This window comes from Acipenser ruthenus, chromosome 8, assembly GCF_902713425.1.
Source record: "Acipenser ruthenus chromosome 8, fAciRut3.2 maternal haplotype, whole genome shotgun sequence".
NCBI lineage: Eukaryota > Metazoa > Chordata > Actinopteri > Acipenseriformes > Acipenseridae > Acipenser > Acipenser ruthenus.
This window is the reverse complement of record NC_081196.1, coordinates 751328-763313: the sequence shown is the minus strand read 5'-3', so window position 1 is coordinate 763313 and position 11986 is coordinate 751328.

Here is an 11986-nt window from a genome sequence, read left to right as displayed (position 1 = left end):
GGTTGCTGTTGTTGTTTCTAATGTACTTTCTGTAGTGGTGTCCAGTGTGGTTGCTGTTGTTGTTTCTAATGTACTTTCTGTAGTGGTGTCCAGTGTGGTTGCTGTTGCTGTTTCTAATGTACTTTCTGTAGTGGTGTCCGGTGTGGTTGCTGTTGCTGTTTCTAATGTACTTTCTGTAGTGGTGTCCAGTGTGGTTGCTGTTGTTGTTTCTAATGTACTTTCTGTAGTGGTGTCCAGTGTGGTTGCTGTTGTTGTTTCTAATGTACTTTCTGTAGTGGTGTCCAGTGTGGTTGCTGTTGTTGTTTCTAATGTACTTTCTGTAGTGGTGTCCAGTGTGGTTGCTGTTGTTGTTTCTGCTGTTGTACTTTCTGTAGTGGTGTCCAGTGTGGTTGCTGTTGTTGTTTCTAATGTACTTTCTGTAGTGGTGTCCAGTGTGGTTGCTGTTGCTGTTTCTAATGTACTTTCTGTAGTGGTGTCCAGTGTGGTTGCTGTTGTTGTTTCTGCTGTTGTACTTTCTGTAGTGGTGTCCAGTGTGGTTGCTGTTGCTGTTTCTAATGTACTTTCTGTAGTGGTGTCCAGTGTGGTTGCTGTTGTTGTTTCTAATGTACTTTCTGTAGTGGTGTCCAGTGTGGTTGCTGTTGCTGTTTCTAATGTACTTTCTGTAGTGGTGTCCAGTGTGGTTGCTGTTGTTGTTTCTGCTGTTGTACTTTCTGTAGTGGTGTCCAGTGTGGTTGCTGTTGCTGTTTCTAATGTACTTTCTGTAGTGGTGTCCAGTGTGGTTGCTGTTGTTGTTTCTGCTGTTGTACTTTCTGTAGTGGTGTCCAGTGTGGTTGCTGTTGTTGTTTCTAATGTACTTTCTGTAGTGGTGTCCAGTGTGGTTGCTGTTGCTGTTTCTAATGTACTTTCTGTAGTGGTGTCCAGTGTGGTTGCTGTTGTTGTTTCTGCTGTTGTACTTTCTGTAGTGGTGTCCAGTGTGGTTGCTGTTGCTGTTTCTAATGTACTTTCTGTAGTGGTGTCCAGTGTGGTTGCTGTTGTTGTTTCTAATGTACTTTCTGTAGTGGTGTCCAGTGTGGTTGCTGTTGCTGTTTCTAATGTACTTTCTGTAGTGGTGTCCAGTGTGGTTGCTGTTGTTGTTTCTGCTGTTGTACTTTCTGTAGTGGTGTCCAGTGTGGTTGCTGTTGCTGTTTCTAATGTACTTTCTGTAGTGGTGTCCAGTGTGGTTGCTGTTGTTGTTTCTGCTGTTGTACTTTCTGTAGTGGTGTCCAGTGTGGTTGCTGTTGTTGTTTCTAATGTACTTTCTGTAGTGGTGTCCAGTGTGGTTGCTGTTGCTGTTTCTAATGTACTTTCTGTAGTGGTGTCCAGTGTGGTTGCTGTTGTTGTTTCTGCTGTTGTACTTTCTGTAGTGGTGTCCAGTGTGGTTGCTGTTGTTGTTTCTAATGTACTTTCTGTAGTGGTGTCCGGTGTGGTTGCTGTTGTTGTTTCTAATGTACTTTCTGTAGTGGTGTCCAGTGTGGTTGCTGTTGCTGTTTCTAATGTACTTTCTGTAGTGGTGTCCAGTGTGGTTGCTGTTGTTGTTTCTAATGTACTTTCTGTAGTGGTGTCCAGTGTGGTTGCTGTTGTTGTTTCTGCTGTTGTACTTTCTGTAGTGGTGTCCAGTGTGGTTGCTGTTGTTGTTTCTAATGTACTTTCTGTAGTGGTGTCCAGTGTGGTTGCTGTTGTTGTTTCAGATGTTGTACTTTCTGTAGTGGTGTCCAGTGTGGTTGCTGTTGCTGTTTCTAATGTACTTTCTGTAGTGGTGTCCGGTGTGGTTGCTGTTGTTGTTTCTAATGTACTTTCTGTAGTGGTGTCCAGTGTGGTTGCTGTTGTTGTTTCTGCTGTTGTACTTTCTGTAGTGGTGTCCAGTGTGGTTGCTGTTGTTGTTTCTAATGTACTTTCTGTAGTGGTGTCCAGTGTGGTTGCTGTTGTTGTTTCTAATGTACTTTCTGTAGTGGTGTCCAGTGTGGTTGCTGTTGCTGTTTCTAATGTACTTTCTGTAGTGGTGTCCAGTGTGGTTGCTGTTGCTGTTTCTAATGTACTTTCTGTAGTGGTGTCCAGTGTGGTTGCTGTTGTTGTTTCTAATGTACTTTCTGTAGTGGTGTCCAGTGTGGTTGCTGTTGTTGTTTCTAATGTACTTTCTGTAGTGGTGTCCAGTGTGGTTGCTGTTGCTGTTTCTAATGTACTTTCTGTAGTGGTGTCCAGTGTGATTGCTGTTGCTGTTTCTAATGTACTTTCTGTAGTGGTGTCCGGTGTGGTTGCTGTTGTTGTTTCTAATGTACTTTCTGTAGTGGTGTCCGGTGTGGTTGCTGTTGTTGTTTCTAATGTACTTTCTGTAGTGGTGTCCAGTGTGGTTGCTGTTGCTGTTTCTAATGTACTTTCTGTAGTGGTGTCCAGTGTGGTTGCTGTTGCTGTTTCTAATGTACTTTCTGTAGTGGTGTCCAGTGTGGTTGCTGTTGTTGTTTCTAATGTACTTTCTGTAGTGGTGTCCGGTGTGGTTGCTGTTGCTGTTTCTAATGTACTTTCTGTAGTGGTGTCCGGTGTGGTTGCTGTTGTTGTTTCTAATGTACTTTCTGTAGTGGTGTCCAGTGTGGTTGCTGTTGTTGTTTCTAATGTACTTTCTGTAGTGGTGTCCAGTGTGGTTGCTGTTGCTGTTTCTAATGTACTTTCTGTAGTGGTGTCCAGTGTGGTTGCTGTTGCTGTTTCTAATGTACTTTCTGTAGTGGTGTCCGGTGTGGTTGCTGTTGTTGTTTCTAATGTACTTTCTGTAGTGGTGTCCGGTGTGGTTGCTGTTGTTGTTTCTAATGTACTTTCTGTAGTGGTGTCCAGTGTGGTTGCTGTTGTTGTTTCTGCTGTTGTACTTTCTGTAGTGGTGTCCAGTGTGGTTGCTGTTGTTGTTTCTAATGTACTTTCTGTAGTGGTGTCCAGTGTGGTTGCTGTTGTTGTTTCCAATGTACTTTCTGTAGTGGTTTCCAGTGTGGTTGCTGTTGTTGTTTCTAATGTACTTTCTGTAGTGGTGTCCAGTGTGGTTGCTGTTGTTGTTTCTAATGTACTTTCTGTAGTGGTGTCCAGTGTGGTTGCTGTTGTTGTTTCTAATGTACTTTCTGTAGTGGTGTCCAGTGTGGTTGCTGTTGTTGTTTCTAATGTACTTTCTGTAGTGGTGTCCAGTGTGGTTGCTGTTGTTGTTTCTAATGTACTTTCTGTAGTGGTGTCCAGTGTGGTTGCTGTTGCTGTTTCTAATGTACTTTCTGTAGTGGTGTCCAGTGTGGTTGCTGTTGCTGTTTCTAATGTACTTTCTGTAGTGGTGTCCAGTGTGGTTGCTGTTGCTGTTTCTAATGTACTTTCTGTAGTGGTGTCCGGTGTGGTTGCTGTTGTTGTTTCTAATGTACTTTCTGTAGTGGTGTCCGGTGTGGTTGCTGTTGCTGTTTCTAATGTACTTTCTGTAGTGGTGTCCAGTGTGGTTGCTGTTGCTGTTTCTAATGTACTTTCTGTAGTGGTGTCCAGTGTGGTTGCTGTTGTTGTTTCTAATGTACTTTCTGTAGTGGTGTCCAGTGTGGTTGCTGTTGCTGTTTCTAATGTACTTTCTGTAGTGGTGTCCAGTGTGGTTGCTGCTGTTGTTTCTAATGTACTTTCTGTAGTGGTGTCCAGTGTGGTTGCTGTTGTTGTTTCTGCTGTCGTATTTTCTGTTGTTTCTAATACAGTACTTCCTGCAGTGATGGTCTCAGGCATGGTTGTAGTTGCTGTTGAAGTTAAAGCATCAGTTATGTAGGTAGTTCATGCATTTAATACCACCAGCTTTGTGGAAGGGACATAGTACAACAGCTTGTAAATGGTACCAGTCGTCAATAATTATACCTATTTTATTACCTTTCATAAAAGAAAAACACGATGAGCTACAGCAATTTTGTAACATTCTTATTTGGCAGTGGTTGCTGTCTTTGCCAAAGGGGTTTCTGAAAACATTTCATACTCTTAGGGTTAGGTCTATGCCAGTTTTGTAGCCTACAGGAAAGGAAAAACAAAGGCTTGAAAAATGTAATACAAATCTTATGAACCACATATCTTAGAATCGCTATTGAACCACTGATTCCTCCCATTATTGTCTTTCTTTTTCTAAAGCTCTTTTTACAGAACTCGAGGTAACCATGAAGGTATGAAATGTGACCAGACTTGGTTATTTATATTGAATGGGGTTAGGGTTTATATTGAAACAGAATGGGGTTGGGGTTAGGATTTATATTGAAACAGAATGGGGTTAGGGTTAGGGTTTATATTGAAACAGAATGGGGTTAGGGTTAGGGTTTATATTGAAACAGAATGGGGTTAGGGTTAGGGTTTATATTGAAACAGAATGGGGTTGGGGTTAGGGGTTATATTGAAACAGAATGGGGTTAGGGTTAGGGTTTATATTGAAACAGAATGAGGTTAGGGTTAGGGTTTATATTGAAACAGAATGGGGTTAGGGTTAGGGGTTATATTGAAACTGAATGGGGTTAGGGTTAGGATTTATATTGAAACAGAATGGGGTTGGGGTTAGGGTTTATATTGAAACAGAATGGGGTTAGGGTTTATATTGAAACAGAATGGGGTTAGGGTTAGGGTTTATATTGAAACAGAATGGGGTTGGGGTTAGGGTTTATATTGAAACAGAATGGGGTTAGGGTTAGGGTTTATATTGAAACAGAATGGGGTTAGGGTTAGGGTTTATATTGAAACAGAATGAGGTTAGGGTTAGGGTTTATATTGAAACAGAATGGGGGGGTACTCCAATATAAACGAAGGCACTGTAGGCTACAGATCACACATCATGTATATTCCAGCCTGTACTCATACTGTAGGGCTTGCCACTTATTCATTATTGAGTTGCACTTTCCACAATAAAATGACTGCTGTTCCTATGGAGTTTCTACCTATTTCGTTTGAAATCTGTCACCACTTTTTTTCTGTGGCCAACTATGAAATGAATTTGGAAATATCTGTAAAAACATAAAATATTCAGACACAAATGAATGCAGAGGAATTGGAGCTCATTTTTATAAGTGTAAGTAGCAGGTTACTATACCTGATACAGCCACCGCGTCAGATCCATCCTGTACGATTGTAACTTCAAAAACAAACAAGAAACAGGAGACATTAATATGTACAACAATTAGATTGGAAAACACATACCCCCTGCATTATAAATGAACAGTTTTGAATAAAAAAAAAGTTTTTTAAAAAAGTTGCCCGTGTCAGTATTAACATACAGTATCCTCCCAATTCATGAACACAAGTCATGTGTGAGATCTGAATATTTCCCTGCATGGGGATGGTTGTAAGAACATGTATTTCTCATAACTTTATATATATATATATAGATAGATAGATAGATAGATAGATAGATAGATAGATAGATAGATAGATAGATAGATAGATAGATATTAAAATAACCCTATTAGAGTATTAATAACTAACATGAGCAACAAAAAAAGAAAAAACTTTGACAAGTGTCTGTGGTTCTTGTGTATGTCTAGTTTAAATAAATGCAGAAATCCTGATATTGCTCTTTCGTAATACTTGAATTACCACATTAATACGGTATACTGGAGATGCGATTACGTTGCTTATCTTGATTTAACCCATTAAATGCCATTGTCCTCATTTCAGGACAGGATACTTTATATTTTTGGAGCATTTTAACTATTATTTGAATTTTCTCTTTAAGGATATGATAACTTACTCTCGTTTGGTTAACCGGACAAGGTAAGTCTAAATGTAACGTATCGAATTACATATGTGTTCTGATTTTTTTCAAATAAATGTATTTGGTACTTAATGGATTAAGCGCAAGACAAAACACAACAACACCAACACCAACACCAACACCAACAACACCAACAACACCAACACCAACACCAACACCAACACCAACACCAACAACACCAACACCAACAACAACAACAACAACACCAACAACACCAACACCAACACCAACACCAACACCAACACCAACAACACCAACAACACCAACACCAACACCAACACCAACAACACCAACAACACCAACACCAACAACACCAACAACACCAACAACACCAACACCAACACCAACACCAACACCAACACCAACAACACCAACAACACCAACAACACCAACACCAACACCAACACCAACAACACCAACACCAACAACAACACCAACACCAACAACACCAACACCAACAACACCAACACCAACACCAACAACACCAACACCAACACCAACACCAACACCAACACCAACAACACCAACAACACCAACACCAACAACAACACCAACAACACCAACACCAACACCAACACCAACACCAACAACACCAACACCAACACCAACACCAACACCAACACCAACACCACCAACAACACCAACACCAACAACAACACCAACAACACCAACACCAACAACAACACCAACACCAACAACACCAACACCAACAACACCAACACCAACACCAACAACACCAACACCAACACCAACACCAACACCAACACCAACAACACCAACACCAACAACACCAACACCAACACCAACACCAACACCAACACCAACAACACCAACACCAACACCAACAACACCAACACCAACACCAACACCAACACCAACACCAACAACACCAACACCAACACCAACAACACCAACACCAACAACAACACCAACAACACCAACACCAACACCAACACCAACACCAACAACACCAACACCAACACCAACAACACCAACACCAACAACACCAACACCAACACCAACACCAACACCAACACCAACAACACCAACACCAACACCAACACCAACACCAACACCAACAACACCAACACCAACACCAACAACACCAACACCAACAACACCAACACCAACACCAACACCAACAACAACACCAACAACAACAACACCAACAACACCAACACCAACACCAACACCAACACCAACACCAACACCAACAACACCAACACCAACACCAACAACACCAACAACACCAACACCAACAACAACACATCATGAGCAAAATGTAATGATGTTTTTTATGCTGACCTGTCGTCTTATTATTTGAGTGCTTTGTCAGCTGAAGACAAAATGCAAGGATTCGTACAACCTTAACAAATAACTGTCTAAAACAGAGGCGATCCGATAATTTTTTTTTTTAATGTTTTATATTCTCCAATTTGAATTCGGATCGTTATTGAATTAGTCATATATATGTACAGAATGGCCAATTAACTGTTGCGCCTGTACAACAGCGTGCGCTTTTCTGATTCAAAATGTAGGTGGATGTTTGGAGCCAACAGCTGAGTCAAGGAGTAGAATTAGGCTTGTACTGTACTTGAGACTCAGATTACATACATACATACATACTAAAGTATGACAAAACGTTTAGCAAATAAAACTGATACTGTAAAATAAATGTTTAAGAATGACATTATAAACTGTTTCAGAAATCTATCTTATAAACTTATTTGAGAGTTTCTTTTGTTTTAGGAAATCATTCAGACACACAAACAATACAGTGTTAAAAAAAACAATACAGTCCACAATACAAGATAGAGGAATACCGGACTGTTTAATAATACAAATATATATATATATATATATATATATATATATATATATATATATATATATATATATATATATATATATATATATATATATATAAAATAAAGAAATATCTGACTTACGCAAAATCGAAGAAACCAAAAGAATCCAATTGTGCTTTGTTGCCTTCATGGTTATTATGCCTCTGCCTCTAGGAGTATAATACTGTGAATTTCTACAGCCCGCTGCATGGTGGTTTGTATTGACAAGCAGCTTGGCGTAATAAAGGGCGAGTCTCCTTGATTACCTTTTGTACGTCCCAGTATTCAGGAAAGAGATACTGTACAACTCTAATAGGTGAAGCTCGTTTTGACCACTGGCTAGTTAAATATCTATCCATCTATCTATCTATCTATCTATCTATCTATCTATCTATCTATCTATCTATCTATCTATCTATCTATCTATCTATCTTTCTATCTATATATATGGAATACCATCTTTAAAACACAAGGCTAAGCATACACAGAACAGCAGTCATTATGTTGGGCTATAGTTGTGTTATAATGCCTAAAATCTAGGATGTTAAAATTGGAAATTTAGATGAATGGAAGTTGGCACCAGGCAAGTGAACGCCTCTCGAGAATAGTACCTCTCTCAGTTACTGGTACGCAGTAGCACAGAGGAGTCATCTACTCGGATGATTAAATCATGGTTTTGAAAGCTATTGGGAAGCACATCAAGCTGATCAAAACGATACCAAGCTGATCAAAAGGACTCCAAGCTGACTTGTGCTTTTTTTTTCGCTGGCGGGAAATAATTTGTGCGTTCAGTAGTGTAGACTACATACAGGAAGAGAAAGGCAGTGCGACGTTAAAAAAAAACTCACACATTCAGACAACCGGTAAACACTAGACAGTGGGAGTGCAGGTGATCGGGGCTATAGAGAATTAGAGACTAATTAGAGATCCCCAGGTACACGCCCTCCTTACTGCGCTGTGCTGTGTTTGCTATAAACCTGCATGCTTTCTCTTTACTGCAGGTCCCAGGCAGCGCGGAGTCTCTGCCATCACGGGGTTTAATGAGCGCCCCTTTACAGAAGCCTCAGATGCTGGGTACCCTGCTGTCCCGAGTGGCGAATCCCTCATACTTCCATTTCGTGTCCTGGCGCCCTAGACCGATTTCCTCTCCCGAGGGTCGGCTCTTCGAATATTAACACTCGTATATGTTTTTCGGTAGCTGGGCTTCGCCCCTGGAATGCGTTGGCTACGCCAGCCTCAGTCAGCAACCACCTTTCTATCCTAATTTCTAGCCCGGGCCATCGGTCCGCTACTAAGTTCTGCAGGAGTCTTTATATCATTTCCCAGTTTATAAAGCACATATTTCATTCTCTATGTGAAATAATTAAATTAATATTTTACATTTGACAGCAGATATGTTTTTCTTTTTAATTATGCAAGAAGAAACTCGGATTTTCGTGAACACTGGTGGTGTTTTTCTTGAAAATCAGATTGCTCTCGCTAAAGCGCATTTACAAAAACTATTCTGACATCATGCATTAATAAGAGGAACTATTTTGTACTTGTGTTTATTCTTCTTCTATGGATTTGCAAGCAGCTTAAAGCATTGCTTCTTTCACAAAGGGCAGCATATACAAAGGTAAATGCATTTGTATTCATGTCGTTCTTTACCAAAGTAATTTTATTTGTGCGTTGCATTTAAATCATCTGATTTTAAATGCATTTGCCATAAGCAGTGTATTAAATCCAGTTTCTTACAATGCGAGTGCCCAGCGGTGAATATCTTTTTTCTTGCTTTGTTAGAGTTGAAAATGTTTTTACAACACTTTTCTATTTTCTGTTCATAGTTATATTCCGTGGAGGCTGTGTGGTCCGGTGGTTAAAGAAAAGGTTTGGACCCAGGAGGTTCCTGCCTTTAAATCCCAGCTCAGCCTCTGACTCACTGTGTGACCTTGAGCAAGTCACTGAACCTCCTTGAGCTCTGTCTTGAGCATGAGGAGTGAACCCGAGGTCCTGTTCTAGTGACCCTGCAACAGTGGCTGTTGCTGCATCGTTCACAGCTGAGCCTCTGGAAGCTGCCTGGGATAAATAAATAATAATATTATATACTGCTACTATAGTTATTCATTATAAATAACATGCTTAATCAGGAAACTTGTTTTCATGTCTTCTACAACAAAATCATTTTTACACTTTTTCCTTTCCCCAACTCACTAAGTTATGCTTCAGTTTAAACTGAGTATGATTAAATAGCTTGCTGCTCCATTTACAAGATTGTAATACTGTATCTCTAGTGAGGTGTGTCAGTGCTCCTGCTCTGAGACACACAACCCTATGACTATCATGCTGTTTAAGTGTGTGTGTGTTTGTTTTAATAGTTCAGTTAGCTGGGAGCAGTGTGTTTGACATGCACTGTGTTATTCAGTTAGCTTGGAGCTAACTGAATAACAGTTAGCTCCAAGCTAACACGCACGTGCACACACTGTTTGAAAGCTACTTGTTTATATATATATATATATATATATATATATATATATATATATATATATATATATATATATATATATCTCAAAGCAGCCAGCTTACCAGCGTTTCGGTATGTGTAGGGAAAGTGTGTTTGAAACAAACAGTGGAGGTACTTACATGCTTTTGATGCTATGGAATGACACTCATTTATTTCTATTTAAATCTATTAATGTGATTGTGATGTCATTTACTACATAGTTAATGATGTAACAATCTACTATTCCTTTCTATGTAACCCCACAGGCATCATGGTATTGAGAGTATATCAATTGATTTGTCTTTATTCTTCTGTACAGCACTTTATCTAATTGGACTTCTTCTAAAACGACACATTGTAGGTCATTCGTGTTCATTTTGTGTAAAGTGTTGAATTGGTTCATTTACTTTTTGTATTTCTTATGTCTGACAGGTGATTCTGTGTTCTTTTATATAACGCTATACCTGGTTTTCTTACCTATATATTTCCATTATCTTCAATGCATGGTTACATTCAGACATTCATGTGGACCTTCAGTTATTCATTCACTAAGGATGGGGTAACTTAGATGCTATGTTAGCAAATGACATGATCCCCATGTAATTATCTTGAAGAACGTGCTTTGTGACGTGCAGCCACATTACAATGTCATCCTCATGTGGCATGTTTGGGGACATGTTGGGAAAGGAACATAACTGTATGTTTGACCAGCTAGCCCTTATTCAAATGTCTATTTGCAATGCAAAACGGTGTATTCAGGGCTTCTCCATACAAAAAGATATGGCCACAAAGTTGAACCCATTTTTCCTTCTATGCAAAAACATGGCAATCATTGAAATAGAAAAAGTGAAAACGTATGCGACACAGTAAACACATGTGACTTTCTCCAGTCCATTCAGTGGAACACCAAAGAGTATCCTCCCTGAATCTAAGAGACAAAATCCCTGAACTCCAAGGGACAGATTCAAGTCCTTTTCGATTCGAATCTCTGCCTGCCATCAGTGGTGTAAGTCCTAAATCTGAAGGGACCGGAACAACACTATCATCTAGATTTAAACAAGAATTATTACATGAAATCCCATTTCATTATTATTTGTTTATTTAGAAGCTGCCTTTATCCAAGGCGACTTACAGAGACTAGGGTGTGTGAACTGTGCATCAGCTGCAGAGTCACTTACAACCACATCTCACCTGAAAGACAGAGCACAAGGAGGTTAAGGGACTTGCTCAGGATCACAAACTTAGACAGTGGCTGAGCCGGGATTTGAACTGGGGATGTCCTGGTTACAAGCCCTTTTTTAACCACTGGACCACACAGCCTCCCATTTCATTTGTATGCTGAACTTCCAGTAACATATATAAGAGGTAATGCATTTATCTGATTTCTACAAGTATTTCCACAAAGTGTTTTTCTTCATGGTGTCAGAATGCTTTACTTTATTTGCGTGTCTGTGTGTCGGTGGCTTCGTTTGCGGTTGTGTCCTCAGTCGTAGTCGATGCACTGTCTCTTGCTGTCGTCTTCGTCAGCATGTTTTTCATTCTTACAGATGTAGTTCTTAATAGAAGTTGTTCCCAATGCTCTTTTCATTGCTTTACAAGGACTGCTGGCTGACTCAGACAGCTGTGTGCGAGATGCGAGTCATGTGACTTGACTTGCCTGTTAATTCTGCGAGTTCCCGCTCGACTGCACCACTGATTACCATATCCGTGACACGCCTACAATTCTAGAACTCCCTTCCAATACCTGGGACAACGACAAGATGAAAAAAACGACGACATAAACACAATTACTGTGAAAGCAGCAGATCATTTAATTGCACTGACACATTCCTTTAATTGCACTGACACAGAAAATAGGAGGCACTTTTTTTACAGAGAATT